This window comes from Brienomyrus brachyistius, chromosome 2 (genome assembly GCF_023856365.1).
Source record: "Brienomyrus brachyistius isolate T26 chromosome 2, BBRACH_0.4, whole genome shotgun sequence".
NCBI lineage: Eukaryota > Metazoa > Chordata > Actinopteri > Osteoglossiformes > Mormyridae > Brienomyrus > Brienomyrus brachyistius.
In genome coordinates, this window is record NC_064534.1 from 43876958 (window position 1) to 43900043 (window position 23086).

Sequence of the window (23086 nt, forward strand, 5' to 3'; positions counted from 1 at the left end):
GTGAGTCAGATAAAAAAAAAAAAAAGAACATTAGTAGGATCCAATGGGACCAACTGGCATGTATAGAGGCGTGTAATGCAAAAGGGCTGTTTTTGGTAGCATCTCTCGCTTACGGCCATACCACCCTGAACACGCCCGATCTCATCTGATCTAGGAAGCCAAGCAAGGTAGAGTCTGGTTAGTACTTGGATGGGAGACCTCCTGGGAATACCAGGTGCTGTAAGCTTTTCTCACTTTTACTTTATACAGGGGACGCTCCACTTCACGATTAATTTAAATCTATCACTCCCCTTCCATTTTACTATTTTATATATATATATATATTTTTTTCTCTCATTCATAAAGGCAGCTTTTAGAAACTGTTTTACTCTAAATACTTCCTGGTAATTCTAGGTGCTGTAAGCTGTTCGTGCCTTTATTCCACCAGGGCGCGATCTTCTCACAAACTTGAAGACTGTCACTCCCCATTCACGTTTTACAACTTATTGTTAATGATAAAGAGACAGCTTTTTACACACAGTTTTAAACAAAGTACTGATATTATTCCTCTTCAACTGACCGCTTTGTTTTCTATGCAAAAACCACTTCGCCACAGAAGACTCGATATTATTGGCATAGCAAGTTCTGCTCTTCTCCTTTCAAAACTTGCTAAAAGCTGTATTTAAAAGAACAGATTGGCCGGGGTAATTCACACCCTTCAATGCCAGCTTAATGTTTAGGTTAGTGGGAATCACAGAGGAATTAGGGATGGAAACTTCTTTGCTGGTGGTAGAAGCGGTCTGGTGAATTTTTAGAGAGAAGAGGCCGTCGATGTTTGAATGTAGAAAATTGTTCTGGCTGCAGCCTGCAGTATGGACTTGTTGGTGTGTGTAGCTCCCAGTGTTCTGACAGCGCGACGTTTTGAGGAAGCATGTGATTCAGCAGCTACCAGTGGGCTTCGTGCGGCGGAGATTTTGTGGCTGTTAGCGGAGTTGATAACAGAGGGTCGTTAAGAGAAGCCTGCATGCAGTAGGCAAAGGAGTAATGTTTGCCGGCGGGGGACGTGCGGCGATTAACCTGTGCGGTAGTGAAAAGGAGTTAAAGAGAAGGAAGTGTGCGGATGCGGAAAGAATGGAATAATTGTGGTAGGCTGCCGGCTGAGTAGTTTGGTGAATGTTTGGTGTGGGTCCGGCGCTGCCGATTGGATGGTGGGGCTGCAGTGTGAGTCAGATAAAAAAAAAAAAAGAACATTAGTAGGATCCAATGGGACCAACTGGCATGTATAGAGGCGTGTAATGCAAAAGGGCTGTTTTTGGTAGCATCTCTCGCTTACGGCCATACCACCCTGAACACGCCTGATCTCATCTGATCTCGGAAGCCAAGCAAGGTAGAGTCTGGTTAGTACTTGGATGGGAGACCTCCTGGGCATACCAGGTGCTGTAAGCTTTTCTCACTTTTACTTTATACAGGGGGCGCTCCACTTCACGATTAATTTAAATCTAGCACTACCCTTCCATTTTACTATTTTATATATATATTTTTTTTCTCTCTTTCATAAAGCCAGCTTTTAGAAACCGTTTTACTCTAAATACTTCCTGGTAATTCTAGGTGCTGTAAGCTGTTCGTGCCTTTATTCCACCAGGGCGCGATCTTCTCACAAACTTGAAGACTGTCACTCCCCATTCACGTTTTACAACTTATTGTTAATGATAAAGAGACAGCTTTTTACACACAGTTTTAAACAAAGTACTGATATTATTCCTCTTCAACTGACCGCTTTGTTTTCTATGCAAAAACCACTTCGCCACAGAAGACTCGATATTATTGGCATAGCAAGTTCTGCTCTTCTCCTTTCAAAACTTGCTAAAAGCTGTATTTAAAAGAACAGATTGGCCGGGGTAATTCACACCCTTCAATGCCAGCTTAATGTTTAGGTTAGTGGGAATCACAGAGGAATTAGGGATGGAAACTTCTTTGCTGGTGGTAGAAGCGGTCTGGTGAATTTTTAGAGAGAAGAGGCCGTCGATGTTTGAATGTAGAAAATTGTTCTGGCTGCAGCCTGCAGTATGGACTTGTTGGTGTGTGTAGCTCCCAGTGTTCTGACAGCGCGACGTTTTGGGGAAGCATGTGATTCAGCAGCTACCAGTGGGCTTCGTGCGGCGGAGATTTTGTGGCTGTTAGCGGAGTTGATAACAGAGGGTCGTTAAGAGAAGCCTGCATGCAGTAGGCAAAGGAGTAATGTTTGCCGGCGGGGGACGTGCGGCGATTAACCTGTGCGGTAGTGAAAAGGAGTTAAAAAGAAGGAAGTGTGCGGATGCGGAAAGAATGGAATAATTGTGGTAGGCTGCCGGCTGAGTAGTTTGGTGAATGTTTGGTGTGGGTCCGGCGCTGCCGATTGGATGGTGGTGCTGCAGTGTGAGTCAGATAAAAAAAAAAAAAACCAGGAGTAGGATCCAATGGGACTAACTGGCATGTATAGACGCGTGTAATGCAAAAGGGCTGTTTTTGGTAGCATCTTTCGCTTACGACCATACCACCCTGAACACGCCCGATCTCGTCTGATCTTGGAAGCTAAGCAGGGTAGGTTCTGGTTTGTACTTGGATGGGAGACCACCTGGGAATACCAGGTGCTGTAAGCTTTTCTCACTTTTACTTTATACAGGGGGCGCTCCACTTCACGATTAATTTAAATCTATCACTCCCCTTCCATTTTACTATTTTATATATATATATTTTTTTTTTCTCTCATTCATAAAGGCAGCTTTTAGAAACCGTTTTACTCTAAATACTTCCTGGTAATTCTAGGTGCTGTAAGCTGTTCGTGCCTTTATTCCACCAGGGCGCGATCTTCTCACAAACTTGAAGACTGTCACTCCCCATTCACGTTTTACAACTTATTGTTAATGATAAAGAGACAGCTTTTTACACACAGTTTTAAACAAAGTACTGATATTATTCCTCTTCAACTGACCGCTTTGTTTTCTATGCAAAAACCACTTCGCCACAGAAGACTCGATATTATTGGCATAGCAAGTTCTGCTCTTCTCCTTTCAAAACTTGCTAAAAGCTGTATTTAAAAGAACAGATTGGCCGGGGTAATTCACACCCTTCAATGCCAGCTTAATGTTTAGGTTAGTGGGAATCACAGAGGAATTAGGGATGGAAACTTCTTTGCTGGTGGTAGAAGCGGTCTGGTGAATTTTTAGAGAGAAGAGGCCGTCGATGTTTGAATGTAGAAAATTGTTCTGGCTGCAGCCTGCAGTATGGACTTGTTGGTGTGTGTAGCTCCCAGTGTTCTGACAGCGCGACGTTTTGAGGAAGCATGTGATTCAGCAGCTACCAGTGGGCTTCGTGCGGCGGAGATTTTGTGGCTGTTAGCGGAGTTGATAACAGAGGGTCGTTAAGAGAAGCCTGCATGCAGTAGGCAAAGGAGTAATGTTTGCCGGCGGGGGACGTGCGGCGATTAACCTGTGCGGTAGTGAAAAGGAGTTAAAGAGAAGGAAGTGTGCGGATGCGGAAAGAATGGAATAATTGTGGTAGGCTGCCGGCTGAGTAGTTTGGTGAATGTTTGGTGTGGGTCCGGCGCTGCCGATTGGATGGTGGGGCTGCAGTGTGAGTCAGATAAAAAAAAAAAAAGAACATTAGTAGGATCCAATGGGACCAACTGGCATGTATAGAGGCGTGTAATGCAAAAGGGCTGTTTTTGGTAGCATCTCTCGCTTACGGCCATACCACCCTGAACACGCCTGATCTCATCTGATCTCGGAAGCCAAGCAAGGTAGAGTCTGGTTAGTACTTGGATGGGAGACCTCCTGGGCATACCAGGTGCTGTAAGCTTTTCTCACTTTTACTTTATACAGGGGGCGCTCCACTTCACGATTAATTTAAATCTAGCACTACCCTTCCATTTTACTATTTTATATATATATTTTTTTTCTCTCTTTCATAAAGCCAGCTTTTAGAAACCGTTTTACTCTAAATACTTCCTGGTAATTCTAGGTGCTGTAAGCTGTTCGTGCCTTTATTCCACCAGGGCGCGATCTTCTCACAAACTTGAAGACTGTCACTCCCCATTCACGTTTTACAACTTATTGTTAATGATAAAGAGACAGCTTTTTACACACACTTTTAAACAAAGTACTGATATTATTCCTCTTCAACTGACCGCTTTGTTTTCTATGCAAAAACCACTTCGCCACAGAAGACTCGATATTATTGGCATAGCAAGTTCTGCTCTTCTCCTTTCAAAACTTGCTAAAAGCTGTATTTAAAAGAACAGATTGGCCGGGGTAATTCACACCCTTCAATGCCAGCTTAATGTTTAGGTTAGTGGGAATCACAGAGGAATTAGGGATGGAAACTTCTTTGCTGGTGGTAGAAGCGGTCTGGTGAATTTTTAGAGAGAAGAGGCCGTCGATGTTTGAATGTAGAAAATTGTTCTGGCTGCAGCCTGCAGTATGGACTTGTTGGTGTGTGTAGCTCCCAGTGTTCTGACAGCGCGACGTTTTGGGGAAGCATGTGATTCAGCAGCTACCAGTGGGCTTCGTGCGGCGGAGATTTTGTGGCTGTTAGCGGAGTTGATAACAGAGGGTCGTTAAGAGAAGCCTGCATGCAGTAGGCAAAGGAGTAATGTTTGCCGGCGGGGGACGTGCGGCGATTAACCTGTGCGGTAGTGAAAAGGAGTTAAAAAGAAGGAAGTGTGCGGATGCGGAAAGAATGGAATAATTGTGGTAGGCTGCCGGCTGAGTAGTTTGGTGAATGTTTGGTGTGGGTCCGGCGCTGCCGATTGGATGGTGGTGCTGCAGTGTGAGTCAGATAAAAAAAAAAAAAAACCAGGAGTAGGATCCAATGGGACTAACTGGCATGTATAGACGCGTGTAATGCAAAAGGGCTGTTTTTGGTAGCATCTTTCGCTTACGACCATACCACCCTGAACACGCCCGATCTCGTCTGATCTTGGAAGCTAAGCAGGGTAGGTTCTGGTTTGTACTTGGATGGGAGACCACCTGGGAATACCAGGTGCTGTAAGCTTTTCTCACTTTTACTTTATACAGGGGGCGCTCCACTTCACGATTAATTTAAATCTATCACTCCCCTTCCATTTTAATATTTTATATATATATATTTTTTTCTCTCATTCATAAAGGCAGCTTTTACACACCGTTTTACTCTAAATACTTCCTGGTAATTCTAGGTGCTGTAAGCTGTTCGTGCCTTTATTCCACCAGGGCGCGATCTTCTCACAAACTTGAAGACTGTCACTCCCCATTCACGTTTTACAACTTATTGTTAATGATAAAGAGACAGCTTTTTACGCACAGTTTTAAACAAAGTACTGATATTATTCCTCTTCAACTGACCGCTTTGTTTTCTATGCAAAAACCACTTCGCCACAGAAGACTCGATATTATTGGCATAGCAAGTTCTGCTCTTCTCCTTTCAAAACTTGCTAAAAGCTGTATTTAAAAGAACAGATTGGCCGGGGTAATTCACACCCTTCAATGCCAGCTTAATGTTTAGGTTAGTGGGAATCACAGAGGAATTAGGGATGGAAACTTCTTTGCTGGTGGTATAAGCGGTCTGGTGAATTTTTAGAGAGAAGAGGCCGTCGATGTTTGAATGTAGAAAATTGATCTGGCTGCAGCCTGCAGTATGGACTTGTTGGTGTGTGTAGCTCCCAGTGTTCTGACAGCACGACGTTTTGGGGAAGCATGTGATTCAGCAGCTACCAGTGGGCTTCGTGCGGCGGAGATTTTGTGGCTGTTAGCGGAGTTGATAACAGAGGGTCGTTAAGAGAAGTCTACATGCAGTAGGCAAAGGAGTAATGTTTGCCGGCGGGGGATGTGCGGCGATAAACCTGTGCGGTAGTGAAAAGGAGTTAAAAAGAAGGAAGTGTGCGGATGCGGAAAGAATGGAATAATTGTGGTAGGCTGCCGGCTGAGTAGTTTGGTGAATGTTTGGTGTGGGTCCGGCGCTGCCGATTGGATGGTGGTGCTGCAGTGTGAGTCAGATAAAAAAAAAAAAAAAACCAGGAGTAGGATCCAATGGGACTAACTGGCATGTATAGACGCGTGTAATGCAAAAGGGCTGTTTTTGGTAGCATCTTTCGCTTACGACCATACCACCCTGAACACGCCTGATCTCGTCTGATCTCGGAAGCTAAGCAGGGTAGGTTCTGGTTTGTACTTGGATGGGAGACCACCTGGGAATACCAGGTGCTGTAAGCTTTTCTCACTTTTACTTTATACAGGGGGCGCTCCACTTCACGATTAATTTAAATCTATCACTCCCCTTCCATTTTAATATTTTATATATATATATTTTTTTCTCTCATTCATAAAGGCAGCTTTTACACACCGTTTTACTCTAAATACTTCCTGGTAATTCTAGGTGCTGTAAGCTGTTCGTGCCTTTATTCCACCAGGGCGCGATCTTCTCACAAACTTGAAGACTGTCACTCCCCATTCACGTTTTACAACTTATTGTTAATGATAAAGAGACAGCTTTTTACACACAGTTTTAAACAAAGTACTGATATTATTCCTCTTCAACTGACCCCTTTGTTTTCTATGCAAAAACCACTTCGCCACAGAAGACTCGATATTATTGGCATAGCAAGTTCTGCTCTTCTCCTTTCAAAACTTGCTAAAAGCTGTATTTAAAAGAACAGATTGGCCGGGGTAATTCACACCCTTCAATGCCAGCTTAATGTTTAGGTTAGTGGGAATCACAGAGGAATTAGGGATGGAAACTTCTTTGCTGGTGGTAGAAGCGGTCTGGTGAATTTTTAGAGAGAAGAGGCCGTCGATGTTTGAATGTAGAAAATTGTTCTGGCTGCAGCCTGCAGTATGGACTTGTTGGTGTGTGTAGCTCCCAGTGTTCTGACAGCGCGACGTTTTGGGGAAGCATGTGATTCAGCAGCTACCAGTGGGCTTCGTGCGGCGGAGATTTTGTGGCTGTTAGCGGAGTTGATAACAGAGGGTCGTTAAGAGAAGCCTGCATGCAGTAGGCAAAGGAGTAATGTTTGCCGGCGGGGGACGTGCGGCGATTAACCTGTGCGGTAGTGAAAAGGAGTTAAAAAGAAGGAAGTGTGCGGATGCGGAAAGAATGGAATAATTGTGGTATGCTGCCGGCTGAGTAGTTTGGTGAATGTTTGGTGTGGGTCCGGCGCTGCCGATTGGATGGTGGGGCTGCAGTGTGAGTCAGATAAAAAAAAAAAAAAAAACAGGAGTAGGATCCAATGGGACTAACTGGCATGTATAGACGCGTGTAATGCAAAAGGGCTGTTTTTGGTAGCATCTCTCGCTTACGGCCATACCACCCTGAACACGCCCGATCTTGTCTGATCTCGGAAGCTAAGCAGGTTAGGGTCTGGTTAGTACTTGGATGGCAGACCACCTGGGAATACCAGGTGCTGTAAGCTTTTCTCACTTTTACTTTATACAGGGGGCGCTCCACTTCACGATTAATTTAAATCTATCACTCCCCTTCCATTTTACTATTTTATATATATATTTTTTTTTTTTCTCTCATTCATAAAGGCAGCTTTTAGAAACCGTTTTACTCTAAATACTTCCTGGTAATTCTAGGTGCTGTAAGCTGTTCGTGCCTTTATTCCACCAGGGCGCGATCTTCTCACAAACTTGAAGACTGTCACTCCCCATTCACGTTTTACAACTTATTGTTAATGATAAAGAGACAGCTTTTTACACACAGTTTTAAACAAAGTACTGATATTATTCCTCTTCAACTGACCGCTTTGTTTTCTATGCAAAAACCACTTCGCCACAGAAGACTCGATATTATTGGCATAGCAAGTTCTGCTCTTCTCCTTTCAAAACTTGCTAAAAGCTGTATTTAAAAGAACAGATTGGCCGGGGTAATTCACACCCTTCAATGCCAGCTTAATGTTTAGGTTAGTGGGAATCACAGAGGAATTAGGGATGGAAACTTCTTTGCTGGTGGTAGAAGCGGTCTGGTGAATTTTTAGAGAGAAGAGGCCGTCGATGTTTGAATGTAGAAAATTGTTCTGGCTGCAGCCTGCAGTATGGACTTGTTCGTGTGTGTAGCTCCCAGTGTTCTGACAGCGCAACGTTTTGGGGAAGCATGTTATTCAGCAGCTACCAGTGGGCTTCGTGCGGCGGAGATTTTGTGGCTGTTAGCGGAGTTGATAACAGAGAGTCGTTAAGAGAAGCCTGCATGCGGTAGGCAAAGGAGTAATGTTTGCCGGCGGGGGACGTGCGGCGATTAACCTGTGCGGTAGTGAAAAGGAGTTAAAGAGAAGGAAGTGTGCGGATGCGGAAAGAATGGAATAATTGTGGTAGGCTGCCGGCTGAGTAGTTTGGTGAATGTTTGGTGTGGGTCCGGCACTGCCGATTGGATGGTGGGGCTGCAGTGTGAGTCAGATAAAAAACAAAAAAAACAGGAGTAGGATCCAATGTGACTAACTGGCATGTATAGAGGCGTTTAATGCAAAAGGGCTGTTTTTGGTAGCGTCTCTTGCTTATGGCCATACCACCCTGAACACGCCTGATCTTGGAAGCTAAGCAGGGTAGGGTCTGGTTAGTACTTGGATGGGAGACTGCCTGGGAATCCCAGGTGCTGTAAGCTTTTCTCACTTTTATATTATACAGGGGGCGCTCCACTTCACGATTAATTTAAATCTAGCACTCCCCTTCCATTTTACTATTTTATATATATATATATATTTTTCTCTCCTTCATAAAGGCAGCTTTTACACAGCGTTTTACTCTAAATACTTCCTGGTAATTCTAGGTGCTGTAAGCTGTTCGTGCCTTTATTCCACCAGGGCGCGATCTTCTCACAAACTTGAAGACTGTCACTCCCCATTCACGTTTTACAACTTATTGTTAATGATAAAGAGACAGCTTTTTACACACAGTTTTAAACAAAGTACTGATATTATTCCTCTTCAACTGACCGCTTTGTTTTCTATGCAAAAACCACTTCGCCACAGAAGACTCGATATTATTGGCATAGCAAGTTCTGCTCTTCTCCTTTCAAAACTTGCTAAAAGCTGTATTTAAAAGAACAGATTGGCCGGGGTAATTCACACCCTTCAATGCCAGCTTAATGTTTAGGTTAGTGGGAATCACAGAGGAATTAGGGATGGAAACTTCTTTGCTGGTGGTAGAAGCGGTCTGGTGAATTTTTAGAGAGAAGAGGCCGTCGATGTTTGAATGTAGAAAATTGTTCTGGCTGCAGCCTGCAGTATGGACTTGTTGGTGTGTGTAGCTCCCAGTGTTCTGACAGCGCGACGTTTTGGGGAAGCATGTGATTCAGCAGCTACCAGTGCGCTTCGTGCGGCGGAGATTTTGTGGCTGTTAGCAGAGTTGATAACAGAGGGTCGTTAAGAGAAGCCTGCATGCAGTAGGCAAAGGAGTAATGTTTGCTGGCGGGGGACGTGCGGCGATTAACCTGTGCGGTAGTGAAAAGGAGTTAAAGAGAAGGAAGTGTGCGGATGCGGAAAGAATGGAATAATTGTGGTAGGCTGCCGGCTGAGTAGTTTGGTGAATGTTTGGTGTGGGTCCGGCGCTGCCGATTGGATGGTGGGGCTGCAGTGTGAGTCAGATAAAAAACAAAAAAAACAGGAGTAGGATCCAATGTGACTAACTGGCATGTATAGAGGCGTTTAATGCAAAAGGGCTGTTTTTAGTAGCGTCTCTCGCTTATGGCCATACCACCCTGAACACGCCTGATCTTGGAAGCTAAGCAGGGTAGGGTCTGGTTAGTACTTGGATGGGAGACTGCCTGGGAATCCCAGGTGCTGTAAGCTTTTCTCACTTTTATATTATACAGGGGGCGCTCCACTTCACGATTAATTTAAATCTAGCACTCCCCTTCCATTTTACTATTTTATATATATATATATATTTTTCTCTCCTTCATAAAGGCAGCTTTTACACAGCGTTTTACTCTAAATACTTCCTGGTAATTCTAGGTGCTGTAAGCTGTTCGTGCCTTTATTCCACCAGGGCGCGATCTTCTCACAAACTTGAAGACTGTCACTCCCCATTCACGTTTTACAACTTATTGTTAATGATAAAGAGACAGCTTTTTACACACAGTTTTAAACAAAGTACTGATATTATTCCTCTTCAACTGACCGCTTTGTTTTCTATGCAAAAACCACTTCGCCACAGAAGACTCGATATTATTGGCATAGCAAGTTCTGCTCTTCTCCTTTCAAAACTTGCTAAAAGCTGTATTTAAAAGAACAGATTGGCCGGGGTAATTCACACCCTTCAATGCCAGCTTAATGTTTAGGTTAGTGGGAATCACAGAGGAATTAGGGATGGAAACTTCTTTGCTGGTGGTAGAAGCGGTCTGGTGAATTTTTAGAGAGAAGAGGCCGTCGATGTTTGAATGTAGAAAATTGTTCTGGCTGCAGCCTGCAGTATGGACTTGTTGGTGTGTGTAGCTCCCAGTGTTCTGACAGCGCGACGTTTTGGGGAAGCATGTGATTCAGCAGCTACCAGTGCGCTTCGTGCGGCGGAGATTTTGTGGCTGTTAGCAGAGTTGATAACAGAGGGTCGTTAAGAGAAGCCTGCATGCAGTAGGCAAAGGAGTAATGTTTGCTGGCGGGGGACGTGCGGCGATTAACCTGTGCGGTAGTGAAAAGGAGTTAAAGAGAAGGAAGTGTGCGGATGCGGAAAGAATGGAATAATTGTGGTAGGCTGCCGGCTGAGTAGTTTGGTGAATGTTTGGTGTGGGTCCGGCGCTGCCGATTGGATGGTGGGGCTGCAGTGTGAGTCAGATAAAAAAAAAAAAAACATTAGTAGGATCCAATGGGACCAACTGGCATGTATAGAGGCGTGTAATGCAAAAGGGCTGTTTTTGGTAGCGTTTCTCGCTTATGGCCATGCCAGCCTGAACACGCCCGATCTCATCCGATCTCGGAAGCCAATCAGGGTAGGGTCTGGTTAGTACTTGGATGGGAGACTTCCTGGGAATACCAGGTGCTGTAAGCTTTTCTCACTTTTACTTTATACAGGGGGCGCTCCACTTCACGATTAATTTAAATCTATCACTCCCCTTCCATTTTACTATTTTATATATATATAAATTTTTCTCTCATTCATAAAGGCAGCTTTTACACACCGTTTTACTCTAAATACTTCCTGGTAATTCTAGGTGCTGTAAGCTGTTCGTGCCTTTATTCCACCAGGGCGCGATCTTCTCACAAACTTGAAGACTGTCACTCCCCATTCACGTTTTACAACTTATTGTTAATGATAAAGAGACAGCTTTTTACACACAGTTTTAAACAAAGTACTGATATTATTCCTCTTCAACTGACCGCTTTGTTTTCTATGCAAAAACCACTTCGCCACAGAAGACTCGATATTATTGGCATAGCAAGTTCTGCTCTTCTCCTTTCAAAACTTGCTAAAAGCTGTATTTAAAAGAACAGATAGGCCGGGGTAATTCACACCCTTCAATGCCAGCTTAATGTTTAGGTTAGTGGGAATCACAGAGGAATTAGGGATGGAAACTTCTTTGCTGGTGGTAGAAGCGGTCTGGTGAATTTTTAGAGAGAAGAGGCCGTCGATGTTTGAATGTAGAAAATTGTTCTGGCTACAGCCTGCAGTATGGACTTGTTGGTGTGTGTAGCTCCCAGTGTTCTGACAGCGCGACGTTTTGGGGAAGCATGTGATTCAGCAGCTACCAGTGGGCTTCGTGCGGCGGAGATTTTGTGGCTGTTAGCGGAGTTGATAACAAAGGGTCGTTAAGAGAAGCCTGCATGCAGTAGGCAAAGGAGTAATGTTTGCCGGCGGGGGACGTGCGGCGATTAACCTGTGCGGTAGTGAAAAGGAGTTAAAAAGAAGGAAGTGTGCGGATGCGGAAAGAATGGAATAATTGTGGTAGGCTGCCGGCTGAGTAGTTTGGTGAATGTTTGGTGTGGGTCCGGCGCTGCCGATTGGATGGTGGTGCTGCAGTGTGAGTCAGATAAAAAAAAAAAAAAAACCAGGAGTAGGATCCAATGGGACTAACTGGCATGTATAGACGCGTGTAATGCAAAAGGGCTGTTTTTGGTCACGTCTCTCGCTTATGGCCATACCTCCCTGAACACGCCCGATCTCATCCGATCTCGGAAGCCAAGCAGGGTAGGGTCTGGTTAGTACTTTGATGGGAGACCTCCTGGGAATACCAGGTGCTGTAAGCTTTTCTCACTTTTACTTTATACAGGGGGCGCTCCACTTCACGATTAATTTAAATCTATCACTCCCCTTCCATTTTACTATTTTATATATATATAAATTTTTCTCTCATTCATAAAGGCAGCTTTTACACACCGTTTTACTCCAAATACTTCCTGGTAATTCTAGGTGCTGTAAGCTGTTCGTGCCTTTATTCCACCAGGGCGCGATCTTCTCACAAACTTGAAGACTGTCACTCCCCATTCACGTTTTACAACTTATTGTTAATGATAAATAGACAGCTTTTTACACACAGTTTTAAACAAAGTACTGATATTATTCCTCTTCAACTGACCGCTTTGTTTTCTATGCAAAAACCACTTCGCCACAGAAGACTCGATATTATTGGCATAGCAAGTTCTGCTCTTCTCCTTTCAAAACTTGCTAAAAGCTGTATTTAAAAGAACAGATTGGCCGGGGTAATTCACACCCTTCAATGCCAGCTTAATGTTTAGGTTAGTGGGAATCACAGAGGAATTAGGGATGGAAACTTCTTTGCTGGTGGTAGAAGCGGTCTGGTGAATTTTTAGAGAGAAGAGGCCGTCGATGTTTGAATGTAGAAAATTGTTCTGGCTGCAGCCTGCAGTATGGACTTGTTGGTGTGTGTAGCTCTCAGTGTTCTGACAGCGCGACGTTTTGAGGAAGCATGTGATTCAGCAGCTACCAGTGGGCTTCGTGCGGCGGAGATTTTGTGGCTGTTAGCGGAGTTGATAACAGAGGGTCATTAAGAGAAGCCTGCATGCAGTAGGCAAAGGAGTAATGTTTGCCGGCGGGGGACATGCGGCGATTAACCTGTGCGGTAGTGAAAAGGAGTTAAAAAGAAGGAAGTGTGCGGATGTGGAAAGAATGGAATAATTGTGGTAGGCTGCCGGCTGAGTAGTTTGGTGAATGTTTGGTGTGGGTCCGGCGCTGCCGATTGGATGGTGGGGCTGCAGTGTGAGTCAGATAAAAAAAAAAAAAAACCAGGAGTAGGATCCAATGGGACTAACTGGCATGTATAGACGCGTGTAATGCAAAAGGGCTGTTTTTGGTCACGTCTCTCGCTTATGGCCATACCTCCCTGAACACGCCCGATCTCATCCGATCTCGGAAGCCAAGCAGGGTAGGGTCTGGTTAGTACTTTGATGGGAGACCTCCTGGGAATACCAGGTGCTGTAATCTTTTCTCACTTTTACTTTATACAGGGGGCGCTCCACTTCACGATTAATTTAAATCTATCACTCCCCTTCCATTTTACTATTTTATATATATATAAATTTTTCTCTCATTCATAAAGGCAGCTTTTACACACCGTTTTACTCCAAATACTTCCTGGTAATTCTAGGTGCTGTAAGCTGTTCGTGCCTTTATTCCACCAGGGCGCGATCTTCTCACAAACTTGAAGACTGTCACTCCCCATTCACGTTTTACAACTTATTGTTAATGATAAATAGACAGCTTTTTACACACAGTTTTAAACAAAGTACTGATATTATTCCTCTTCAACTGACCGCTTTGTTTTCTATGCAAAAACCACTTCGCCACAGAAGACTCGATATTATTGGCATAGCAAGTTCTGCTCTTCTCCTTTCAAAACTTGCTAAAAGCTGTATTTAAAAGAACAGATTGGCCGGGGTAATTCACACCCTTCAATGCCAGCTTAATGTTTAGGTTAGTGGGAATCACAGAGGAATTAGGGATGGAAACTTCTTTGCTGGTGGTAGAAGCGGTCTGGTGAATTTTTAGAGAGAAGAGGCCGTCGATGTTTGAATGTAGAAAATTGTTCTGGCTGCAGCCTGCAGTATGGACTTGTTGGTGTGTGTAGCTCCCAGTGTTCTGACAGCGCGACGTTTTGAGGAAGCATGTGATTCAGCAGCTACCAGTGGGCTTCGTGCGGCGGAGATTTTGTGGCTGTTAGCGGAGTTGATAACAGAGGGTCATTAAGAGAAGCCTGCATGCAGTAGGCAAAGGAGTAATGTTTGCCGGCGGGGGACATGCGGCGATTAACCTGTGCGGTAGTGAAAAGGAGTTAAAAGGAAGGAAGTGTGCGGATGTGGAAAGAATGGAATAATTGTGGTAGGCTGCCGGCTGAGTAGTTTGGTGAATGTTTGGTGTGGGTCCGGCGCTGCCGATTGGATGGTGGGGCTGCAGTGTGAGTCAGATAAAAAAAAAAAAAAACCAGGAGTAGGATCCAATGGGACTAACTGGCATGTATAGACGCGTGTAATGCAAAAGGGCTGTTTTTGGTAGCATCTCTCGCTTACGGCCATACCACCCTGAACACGCCCGATCTCGTCTGATCTTGGAAGCCAAGCAGGGTAGGGTTTGGTTAGTACTTGGATGGGAGACCTCCTGGGAATACCAGGCGCTGTAAGCCTTTCTCACTTTTACTTTATACAGGGGGCGCTCCACTTCTCGATTAATTTAAATCTAGCACTCCCCTTCCATTTTACTATTTTATATATATATATATATATTTTTCTCTCCTTCATAAAGGCAGCTTTTACACAGCGTTTTACTCTAAATACTTCCTGGTAATTCTAGGTGCTGTAAGCTGTTCGTGCCTTTATTCCACCAGGGCGCGATCTTCTCACAAACTTGAAGACTGTCACTCCCCATTCACGTTTTACAACTTATTGTTAATGATAAAGAGACAGCTTTTTACACACAGTTTTAAACAAAGTACTGATATTATTCCTCTTCAACTGACCGCTTTGTTTTCTATGCAAAAACCACTTCGCCACAGAAGACTCGATATTATTGGCATAGCAAGTTCTGCTCTTCTCCTTTCAAAACTTGCTAAAAGCTGTATTTAAAAGAACAGATTGGCCGGGGTAATTCACACCCTTCAATGCCAGCTTAATGTTTAGGTTAGTGGGAATCACAGAGGAATTAGGGATGGAAACTTCTTTGCTGGTGGTAGAAGCGGTCTGGTGAATTTTTAGAGAGAAGAGGCCGTCGATGTTTGAATGTAGAAAATTGTTCTGGCTGCAGCCTGCAGTATGGACTTGTTGGTGTGTGTAGCTCCCAGTGTTCTGACAGCGCGACGTTTTGGGGAAGCATGTGATTCAGCAGCTACCAGTGCGCTTCGTGCGGCGGAGATTTTGTGGCTGTTAGCAGAGTTGATAACAGAGGGTCGTTAAGAGAAGCCTGCATGCAGTAGGCAAAGGAGTAATGTTTGCTGGCGGGGGACGTGCGGCGATTAACCTGTGCGGTAGTGAAAAGGAGTTAAAGAGAAGGAAGTGTGCGGATGCGGAAAGAATGGAATAATTGTGGTAGGCTGCCGGCTGAGTAGTTTGGTGAATGTTTGGTGTGGGTCCGGCGCTGCCGATTGGATGGTGGGGCTGCAGTGTGAGTCAGATAAAAAAAAAAAAAACATTAGTAGGATCCAATGGGACCAACTGGCATGTATAGAGGCGTGTAATGCAAAAGGGCTGTTTTTGGTAGCGTTTCTCGCTTATGGGCATGCCAGCCTGAACACGCCCGATCTCATCCGATCTCGGAAGCCAATCAGGGTAGGGTCTGGTTAGTACTTGGATGGGAGACTTCCTGGGAATACCAGGTGCTGTAAGCTTTTCTCACTTTTACTTTATACAGGGGGCGCTCCACTTCACGATTAATTTAAATCTATCACTCCCCTTCCATTTTACTATTTTATATATATATAAATTTTTCTCTCATTCATAAAGGCAGCTTTTACACACCGTTTTACTCTAAATACTTCCTGGTAATTCTAGGTGCTGTAAGCTGTTCGTGCCTTTATTCCACCAGGGCGCGATCTTCTCACAAACTTGAAGACTGTCACTCCCCATTCACGTTTTACAACTTATTGTTAATGATAAAGAGACAGCTTTTTACACACAGTTTTAAACAAAGTACTGATATTATTCCTCTTCAACTGACCGCTTTGTTTTCTATGCAAAAACCACTTCGCCACAGAAGACTCGATATTATTGGCATAGCAAGTTCTGCTCTTCTCCTTTCAAAACTTGCTAAAAGCTGTATTTAAAAGAACAGATAGGCCGGGGTAATTCACACCCTTCAATGCCAGCTTAATGTTTAGGTTAGTGGGAATCACAGAGGAATTAGGGATGGAAACTTCTTTGCTGGTGGTAGAAGCGGTCTGGTGAATTTTTAGAGAGAAGAGGCCGTCGATGTTTGAATGTAGAAAATTGTTCTGGCTACAGCCTGCAGTATGGACTTGTTGGTGTGTGTAGCTCCCAGTGTTCTGACAGCGCGACGTTTTGGGGAAGCATGTGATTCAGCAGCTACCAGTGGGCTTCGTGCGGCGGAGATTTTGTGGCTGTTAGCGGAGTTGATAACAAAGGGTCGTTAAGAGAAGCCTGCATGCAGTAGGCAAAGGAGTAATGTTTGCCGGCGGGGGACGTGCGGCGATTAACCTGTGCGGTAGTGAAAAGGAGTTAAAAAGAAGGAAGTGTGCGGATGCGGAAAGAATGGAATAATTGTGGTAGGCTGCCGGCTGAGTAGTTTGGTGAATGTTTGGTGTGGGTCCGGCGCTGCCGATTGGATGGTGGTGCTGCAGTGTGAGTCAGATAAAAAAAAAAAAAAAACCAGGAGTAGGATCCAATGGGACTAACTGGCATGTATAGACGCGTGTAATGCAAAAGGGCTGTTTTTGGTCACGTCTCTCGCTTATGGCCATACCTCCCTGAACACGCCCGATCTCATCCGATCTCGGAAGCCAAGCAGGGTAGGGTCTGGTTAGTACTTTGATGGGAGACCTCCTGGGAATACCAGGTGCTGTAAGCTTTTCTCACTTTTACTTTATACAGGGGGCGCTCCACTTCACGATTAATTTAAATCTATCACTCCCCTTCCATTTTACTATTTTATATATATATAAATTTTTCTCTCATTCATAAAGGCAGCTTTTACACACCGTTTTACTCCAAATACTTCCTGGTAATTCTAGGTGCTGTAAGCTGTTCGTGCCTTTATTCCACCAGGGCGCGATCTTCTCACAAACTTGAAGACTGTCACTCCCCATTCACGTTTTACAACTTATTGTTAATGATAAATAGACAGCTTTTTACACACAGTTTTAAACAAAGTACTGATATTATTCCTCTTCAACTGACCGCTTTGTTTTCTATGCAAAAACCACTTCGCCACAGAAGACTCGATATTATTGGCATAGCAAGTTCTGCTCTTCTCCTTTCAAAACTTGCTAAAAGCTGTATTTAAAAGAACAGATTGGCCGGGGTAATTCACACCCTTCAATGCCAGCTTAATGTTTAGGTTAGTGGGAATCACAGAGGAATTAGGGATGGAAACTTCTTTGCTGGTGGTAGAAGCGGTCTGGTGAATTTTTAGAGAGAAGAGGCCGTCGATGTTTGAATGTAGAAAATTGTTCTGGCTGCAGCCTGCAGTATGGACTTGTTGGTGCGTGTAGCTCCCAGTGTTCTGACAGCGCAACGTTTTGGGGAAGCATGTGATTCAGCAGCTACCAGTGGGCTTCGTGCGGCGGAGATTTTGTGGCTGTTAGCGGAGTTGATAACAGAGGGTCGTTAAGAGAAGCCTGCATGCAGTAGGCAAAGGAGTAATGTTTGCCGGCGGGGGACGTGCGGCGATTAACCTGTGCGGTAGTGAAAAGGAGTTAAAAAGAAGGAAGTGTGCGGATGCGGAAAGAATGGAATAATTGTGGTAGGCTGCCGGCTGAGTAGTTTGGGGAATGTTTGGTGTGGGTCCGGCGCTGCCGATTGGATGGTGGGGCTGCAGTGTGAGTCAGATAAAAAAAAAAAAAAGAACATTAGTAGGATCCAATGGGACCAACTGGCATGTATAGAGGCGTGTAATGCAAAAGGGCTGTTTTTGGTAGCATCTCTCGCTTACGGCCATACCACCCTGAACACGCCCGATCTCATCTGATCTCGGAAGCCAAGCAAGTTAGGGTCTGGTTAGTACTTGGATGGGAGACCTCCTGGGCATACCAGGTGCTGTAAGCTTTTCTCACTTTTACTTTATACAGGGGGCGCTCCACTTCACGATTAATTTAAATCTATCACTCCCCTTCCATTTTACTATTTTATATATATATATATTTTTTTTTTCTCTCATTCATAAAGGCAGCTTTTAGAAACTGTTTTACTCTAAATACTTCCTGGTAATTCTAGGTGCTGTAAGCTGTTCGTGCCTTTATTCCACCAGGGCGCGATCTTCTCACAAACTTGAAGACTGTCACTCCCCATTCACGTTTTACAACTTATTGTTAATGATAAAGAGACAGCTTTTTACACACAGTTTTAAACAAAGTACTGATATTATTCCTCTTCAACTGACCGCTTTGTTTTCTATGCAAAAACCACTTCGTCACAGAAGACTCGATATTATTGGCATAGCAAGTTCTGCTCTTCTCCTTTCAAAACTTGCTAAAAGCTGTATTTAAAAGAACAGATTGGCCGGGGTAATTCACACCCTTCAATGCCAGCTTAATGTTTATGTTAGTGGGAATCACAGAGGAATTAGGGATGGAAACTTCTTTGCTGGTGGTAGAAGCGGTCTGGTGAATTTTTAGAGAGAAGAGGCCGTCGATGTTTGAATGTAGAAAATTGTTCTGGCTGCAGCCTGCAGTATGGACTTGTTTGTGTGTGTAGCTCCCAGTGTTCTGACAGCGCGACGTTTTGGGGAAGCATGTGATTCAGCAGCTACCAGTGGGCTTCGTGCGGCGGAGATTTTGTGGCTGTTAGCGGAGTTGATAACAGAGGGTCGTTAAGAGAAGCCTGCATGCAGTAGGCAAAGGAGTAATGTTTGCCGGCGAGGGACGTGCGGCGATTAACCTGTGCGGTAGTGAAAAGGAGTTAAAAAGAAGGAAGTGTGCGGATGCGGAAAGAATGGAATAATTGTGGTAGGCTGCCGGCTGAGTAGTTTGGTGAATGTTTGGTGTGGGTCCGGCGCTGCCGATTGGATGGTGGGGCTGCAGTGTGAGTCAGATAAAAAAAAAAAGAACATTAGTAGGATCCAATGGGACCAACTGGCATGTATAGAGGCGTGTAATGCAAAAGGGCTGTTTTTGGTAGCATCTCTCGCTTACGGCCATACCACCCTGAACACGCCTGATCTCATCTGATCTCGGAAGCCAAGCAAGGTAGGGTCTGGTTAGTACTTGGATGGGAGACCTCCTGGGCATACCAGGTGCTGTAAGCTTTTCTCACTTTTACTTTATACAGGGGGCGCTCCACTTCACGATTAATTTAAATCTAGCACTCCCCTTCCATTTTACTATTTTATATATTTTTTTTTTTTCTCTCTTTCATAAAGCCAGCTTTTAGAAACCGTTTTACTCTAAATACTTCCTGGTAATTCTAGGTGCTGTTAGCTGTTCGTGCCTTTATTCCACCAGGGCGCGATCTTCTCACAAACTTGAAGACTGTCACTCCCCATTCACGTTTTACAACTTATTGTTAATGATAAAGAGACAGCTTTTTACACACAGTTTTAAACAAAGTACTGATATTATTCCTCTTCAACTGACCGCTTTGTTTTCTATGCAAAAACCACTTCGCCACAGAAGACTCGATATTATTGGCATAGCAAGTTCTGCTCTTCTCCTTTCAAAACTTGCTAAAAGCTGTATTTAAAAGAACAGATTGGCCGGGGTAATTCACACCCTTCAATGCCAGCTTAATGTTTAGGTTAGTGGGAATCACAGAGGAATTAGGGATGGAAACTTCTTTGCTGGTGGTAGAAGCGGTCTGGTGAATTTTTAGAGAGAAGAGGCCGTCGATGTTTGAATGTAGAAAATTGTTCTGGCTGCAGCCTGCAGTATGGACTTGTTGGTGCGTGTAGCTCCCAGTGTTCTGACAGCGCAACGTTTTGGGGAAGCATGTGATTCAGCAGCTACCAGTGGGCTTCGTGCGGCGGAGATTTTGTGGCTGTTAGCGGAGTTGATAACAGAGGGTCGTTAAGAGAAGCCTGCATGCAGTAGGCAAAGGAGTAATGTTTGCCGGCGGGGGACGTGCGGCGATTAACCTGTGCGGTAGTGAAAAGGAGTTAAAAAGAAGGAAGTGTGCGGATGCGGAAAGAATGGAATAATTGTGGTAGGCTGCCGGCTGAGTAGTTTGGGGAATGTTTGGTGTGGGTCCGGCGCTGCCGATTGGATGGTGGGGCTGCAGTGTGAGTCAGATAAAAAAAAAAAAAAGAACATTAGTAGGATCCAATGGGACCAACTGGCATGTATAGAGGCGTGTAATGCAAAAGGGCTGTTTTTGGTAGCATCTCTCGCTTACGGCCATACCACCCTGAACACGCCCGATCTCATCTGATCTCGGAAGCCAAGCAAGTTAGGGTCTGGTTAGTACTTGGATGGGAGACCTCCTGGGCATACCAGGTGCTGTAAGCTTTTCTCACTTTTACTTTATACAGGGGGCGCTCCACTTCACGATTAATTTAAATCTATCACTCCCCTTCCATTTTACTATTTTATATATATATATATATTTTTTTTCTCTCATTCATAAAGGCAGCTTTTAGAAACTGTTTTACTCTAAATACTTCCTGGTAATTCTAGGTGCTGTAAGCTGTTCGTGCCTTTATTCCACCAGGGCGCGATCTTCTCACAAACTTGAAGACTGTCACTCCCCATTCACGTTTTACAACTTATTGTTAATGATAAAGAGACAGCTTTTTACACACAGTTTTAAACAAAGTACTGATATTATTCCTCTTCAACTGACCGCTTTGTTTTCTATGCAAAAACCACTTCGTCACAGAAGACTCGATATTATTGGCATAGCAAGTTCTGCTCTTCTCCTTTCAAAACTTGCTAAAAGCTGTATTTAAAAGAACAGATTGGCCGGGGTAATTCACACCCTTCAATGCCAGCTTAATGTTTAGGTTAGTGGGAATCACAGAGGAATTAGGGATGGAAACTTCTTTGCTGGTGGTAGAAGCGGTCTGGTGAATTTTTAGAGAGAAGAGGCCGTCGATGTTTGAATGTAGAAAATTGTTCTGGCTGCAGCCTGCAGTATGGACTTGTTTGTGTGTGTAGCTCCCAGTGTTCTGACAGCGCGACGTTTTGGGGAAGCATGTGATTCAGCAGCTACCAGTGGGCTTCGTGCGGCGGAGATTTTGTGGCTGTTAGCGGAGTTGATAACAGAGGGTCGTTAAGAGAAGCCTGCATGCAGTAGGCAAAGGAGTAATGTTTGCCGGCGAGGGACGTGCGGCGATTAACCTGTGCGGTAGTGAAAAGGAGTTAAAAAGAAGGAAGTGTGCGGATGCGGAAAGAATGGAATAATTGTGGTAGGCTGCCGGCTGAGTAGTTTGGTGAATGTTTGGTGTGGGTCCGGCGCTGCCGATTGGATGGTGGGGCTGCAGTGTGAGTCAGATAAAAAAAAAAAGAACATTAGTAGGATCCAATGGGACCAACTGGCATGTATAGAGGCGTGTAATGCAAAAGGGCTGTTTTTGGTAGCATCTCTCGCTTACGGCCATACCACCCTGAACACGCCTGATCTCATCTGATCTCGGAAGCCAAGCAAGGTAGGGTCTGGTTAGTACTTGGATGGGAGACCTCCTGGGCATACCAGGTGCTGTAAGCTTTTCTCACTTTTACTTTATACAGGGGGCGCTCCACTTCACGATTAATTTAAATCTAGCACTCCCCTTCCATTTTACTATTTTATATATTTTTTTTTTTTCTCTCTTTCATAAAGCCAGCTTTTAGAAACCGTTTTACTCTAAATACTTCCTGGTAATTCTAGGTGCTGTTAGCTGTTCGTGCCTTTATTCCACCAGGGCGCGATCTTCTCACAAACTTGAAGACTGTCACTCCCCATTCACGTTTTACAACTTATTGTTAATGATAAAGAGACAGCTTTTTACACACAGTTTTAAACAAAGTACTGATATTATTCCTCTTCAACTGACCGCTTTGTTTTCTATGCAAAAACCACTTCGCCACAGAAGACTCGATATTATTGGCATAGCAAGTTCTGCTCTTCTCCTTTCAAAACTTGCTAAAAGCTGAATTTAAAAGAACAGATTGGCCGGGGTAATTCACACCCTTCAATGCCAGCTTAATGTTTAGGTTAGTGGGAATCACAGAGGAATTAGGGATGGAAACTTCTTTGCTGGTGGTAGAAGCGGTCTGGTGAATTTTTAGAGAGAAGAGGCCGTCGATGTTTGAATGTAGAAAATTGTTCTGGCTGCAGCCTGCAGTATGGACTTGTTGGTGTGTGTAGCTTCCAGTGTTCTGACAGCGCGACGTTTTGGGGAAGCATGTGATTCAGCAGCTACCAGTGGGCTTCGTGCGGCGGAGATTTTGTGGCTGTTAGCGGAGTTGATGACAGAGGGTCGTTAAGAGAAGCCTGCATGCAGTAGGCAAAGGAGTAATGTTTGCCGGCGGGGGACGTGCGGCGATTAACCTGTGCGGTAGTGAAAAGGAGTTAAAAAGAAGGAAGTGTGCGGATGCGGAAAGAATGGAATAATTGTGGTAGGCTGCCGGCTGAGTAGTTTGGTGAATGTTTGGTGTGGGTCCGGCGCTGCCGATTGGATGGTGGGGCTGCAGTGTGAGTCAGATAAAAAAAAAAAAAAGAACATTAGTAGGATCCAATGGGACCAACTGGCATGTATAGAGGCGTGTAATGCAAAAGGGCTGTTTTTGGTAGCATCTCTCGCTTACGGCCATACCACCCTGAACACACCTGATCTCATCTGATCTCGGAAGCCAAGCAAGGTAGGGTCTGGTTAGTACTTGGATGGGAGACCTCCTGGGCATACCAGGTGCTGTAAGCTTTTCTCACTTTTACTTTATACAGGGGGCGCTCCACTTCACGATTAATTTAAATCTAGCACTCCCCTTCCATTTTACTATTTTATATATATTTTTTTTTTCTCTCTTTCATAAAGCCAGCTTTTAGAAACCGTTTTACTCTAAATACTTCCTGGTA

The 23086-nt window shown here is 44.4% G+C and overlaps 2 protein-coding genes, 17 non-coding genes and 3 pseudogenes across 19 annotated transcripts in view; 20 read left to right on the plus strand and 2 right to left on the minus strand.

Annotated features, from left to right (window-relative positions):
* The window catches only part of LOC125715120 (uncharacterized), a 1180389-nt gene that overhangs the window by 730929 nt on the left and 426374 nt on the right, over positions 1–23086 (minus strand). The window lies entirely within an intron of this gene.
* The window catches only part of LOC125715114 (uncharacterized), a 935270-nt gene that overhangs the window by 484042 nt on the left and 428142 nt on the right, over positions 1–23086 (minus strand). The gene's annotated exons all lie outside the window — the stretch shown is intronic.
* LOC125731073 (5S ribosomal RNA) lies at positions 108–226 on the plus strand. The gene has a single exon (XR_007391361.1). It is a non-coding gene; the product is annotated as a 5S ribosomal RNA (ribosomal RNA).
* On the plus strand, positions 1307–1425 carry LOC125731161 (5S ribosomal RNA). Its single transcript, XR_007391444.1, has one exon. It is a non-coding gene; the product is annotated as a 5S ribosomal RNA (ribosomal RNA).
* LOC125737278 (5S ribosomal RNA) lies at positions 2500–2618 on the plus strand. Its single transcript, XR_007396544.1, has one exon. It is a non-coding gene; the product is annotated as a 5S ribosomal RNA (ribosomal RNA).
* Positions 3698–3816, plus strand: LOC125731162 (5S ribosomal RNA). Its single transcript, XR_007391445.1, has one exon. It is a non-coding gene; the product is annotated as a 5S ribosomal RNA (ribosomal RNA).
* LOC125737279 (5S ribosomal RNA) lies at positions 4892–5010 on the plus strand. The gene has a single exon (XR_007396545.1). It is a non-coding gene; the product is annotated as a 5S ribosomal RNA (ribosomal RNA).
* Positions 6088–6206, plus strand: LOC125737086 (5S ribosomal RNA). The gene has a single exon (XR_007396352.1). It is a non-coding gene; the product is annotated as a 5S ribosomal RNA (ribosomal RNA).
* Positions 7284–7402, plus strand: LOC125737129 (5S ribosomal RNA). Its single transcript, XR_007396396.1, has one exon. It is a non-coding gene; the product is annotated as a 5S ribosomal RNA (ribosomal RNA).
* Positions 8481–8589, plus strand: LOC125732046 (5S ribosomal RNA; annotated as a pseudogene).
* Positions 9667–9775, plus strand: LOC125732047 (5S ribosomal RNA; annotated as a pseudogene).
* Positions 10852–10970, plus strand: LOC125730953 (5S ribosomal RNA). Its single transcript, XR_007391246.1, has one exon. It is a non-coding gene; the product is annotated as a 5S ribosomal RNA (ribosomal RNA).
* On the plus strand, positions 12048–12166 carry LOC125733490 (5S ribosomal RNA). Its single transcript, XR_007392834.1, has one exon. It is a non-coding gene; the product is annotated as a 5S ribosomal RNA (ribosomal RNA).
* On the plus strand, positions 13243–13361 carry LOC125734434 (5S ribosomal RNA). Its single transcript, XR_007393746.1, has one exon. It is a non-coding gene; the product is annotated as a 5S ribosomal RNA (ribosomal RNA).
* Positions 14438–14556, plus strand: LOC125736092 (5S ribosomal RNA). Its single transcript, XR_007395375.1, has one exon. It is a non-coding gene; the product is annotated as a 5S ribosomal RNA (ribosomal RNA).
* LOC125731631 (5S ribosomal RNA) lies at positions 15635–15753 on the plus strand (annotated as a pseudogene).
* LOC125733491 (5S ribosomal RNA) lies at positions 16831–16949 on the plus strand. Its single transcript, XR_007392835.1, has one exon. It is a non-coding gene; the product is annotated as a 5S ribosomal RNA (ribosomal RNA).
* LOC125729475 (5S ribosomal RNA) lies at positions 18027–18145 on the plus strand. Its single transcript, XR_007389910.1, has one exon. It is a non-coding gene; the product is annotated as a 5S ribosomal RNA (ribosomal RNA).
* On the plus strand, positions 19225–19343 carry LOC125736781 (5S ribosomal RNA). Its single transcript, XR_007396050.1, has one exon. It is a non-coding gene; the product is annotated as a 5S ribosomal RNA (ribosomal RNA).
* Positions 20420–20538, plus strand: LOC125729486 (5S ribosomal RNA). Its single transcript, XR_007389920.1, has one exon. It is a non-coding gene; the product is annotated as a 5S ribosomal RNA (ribosomal RNA).
* Positions 21618–21736, plus strand: LOC125736782 (5S ribosomal RNA). The gene has a single exon (XR_007396051.1). It is a non-coding gene; the product is annotated as a 5S ribosomal RNA (ribosomal RNA).
* Positions 22813–22931, plus strand: LOC125736174 (5S ribosomal RNA). The gene has a single exon (XR_007395460.1). It is a non-coding gene; the product is annotated as a 5S ribosomal RNA (ribosomal RNA).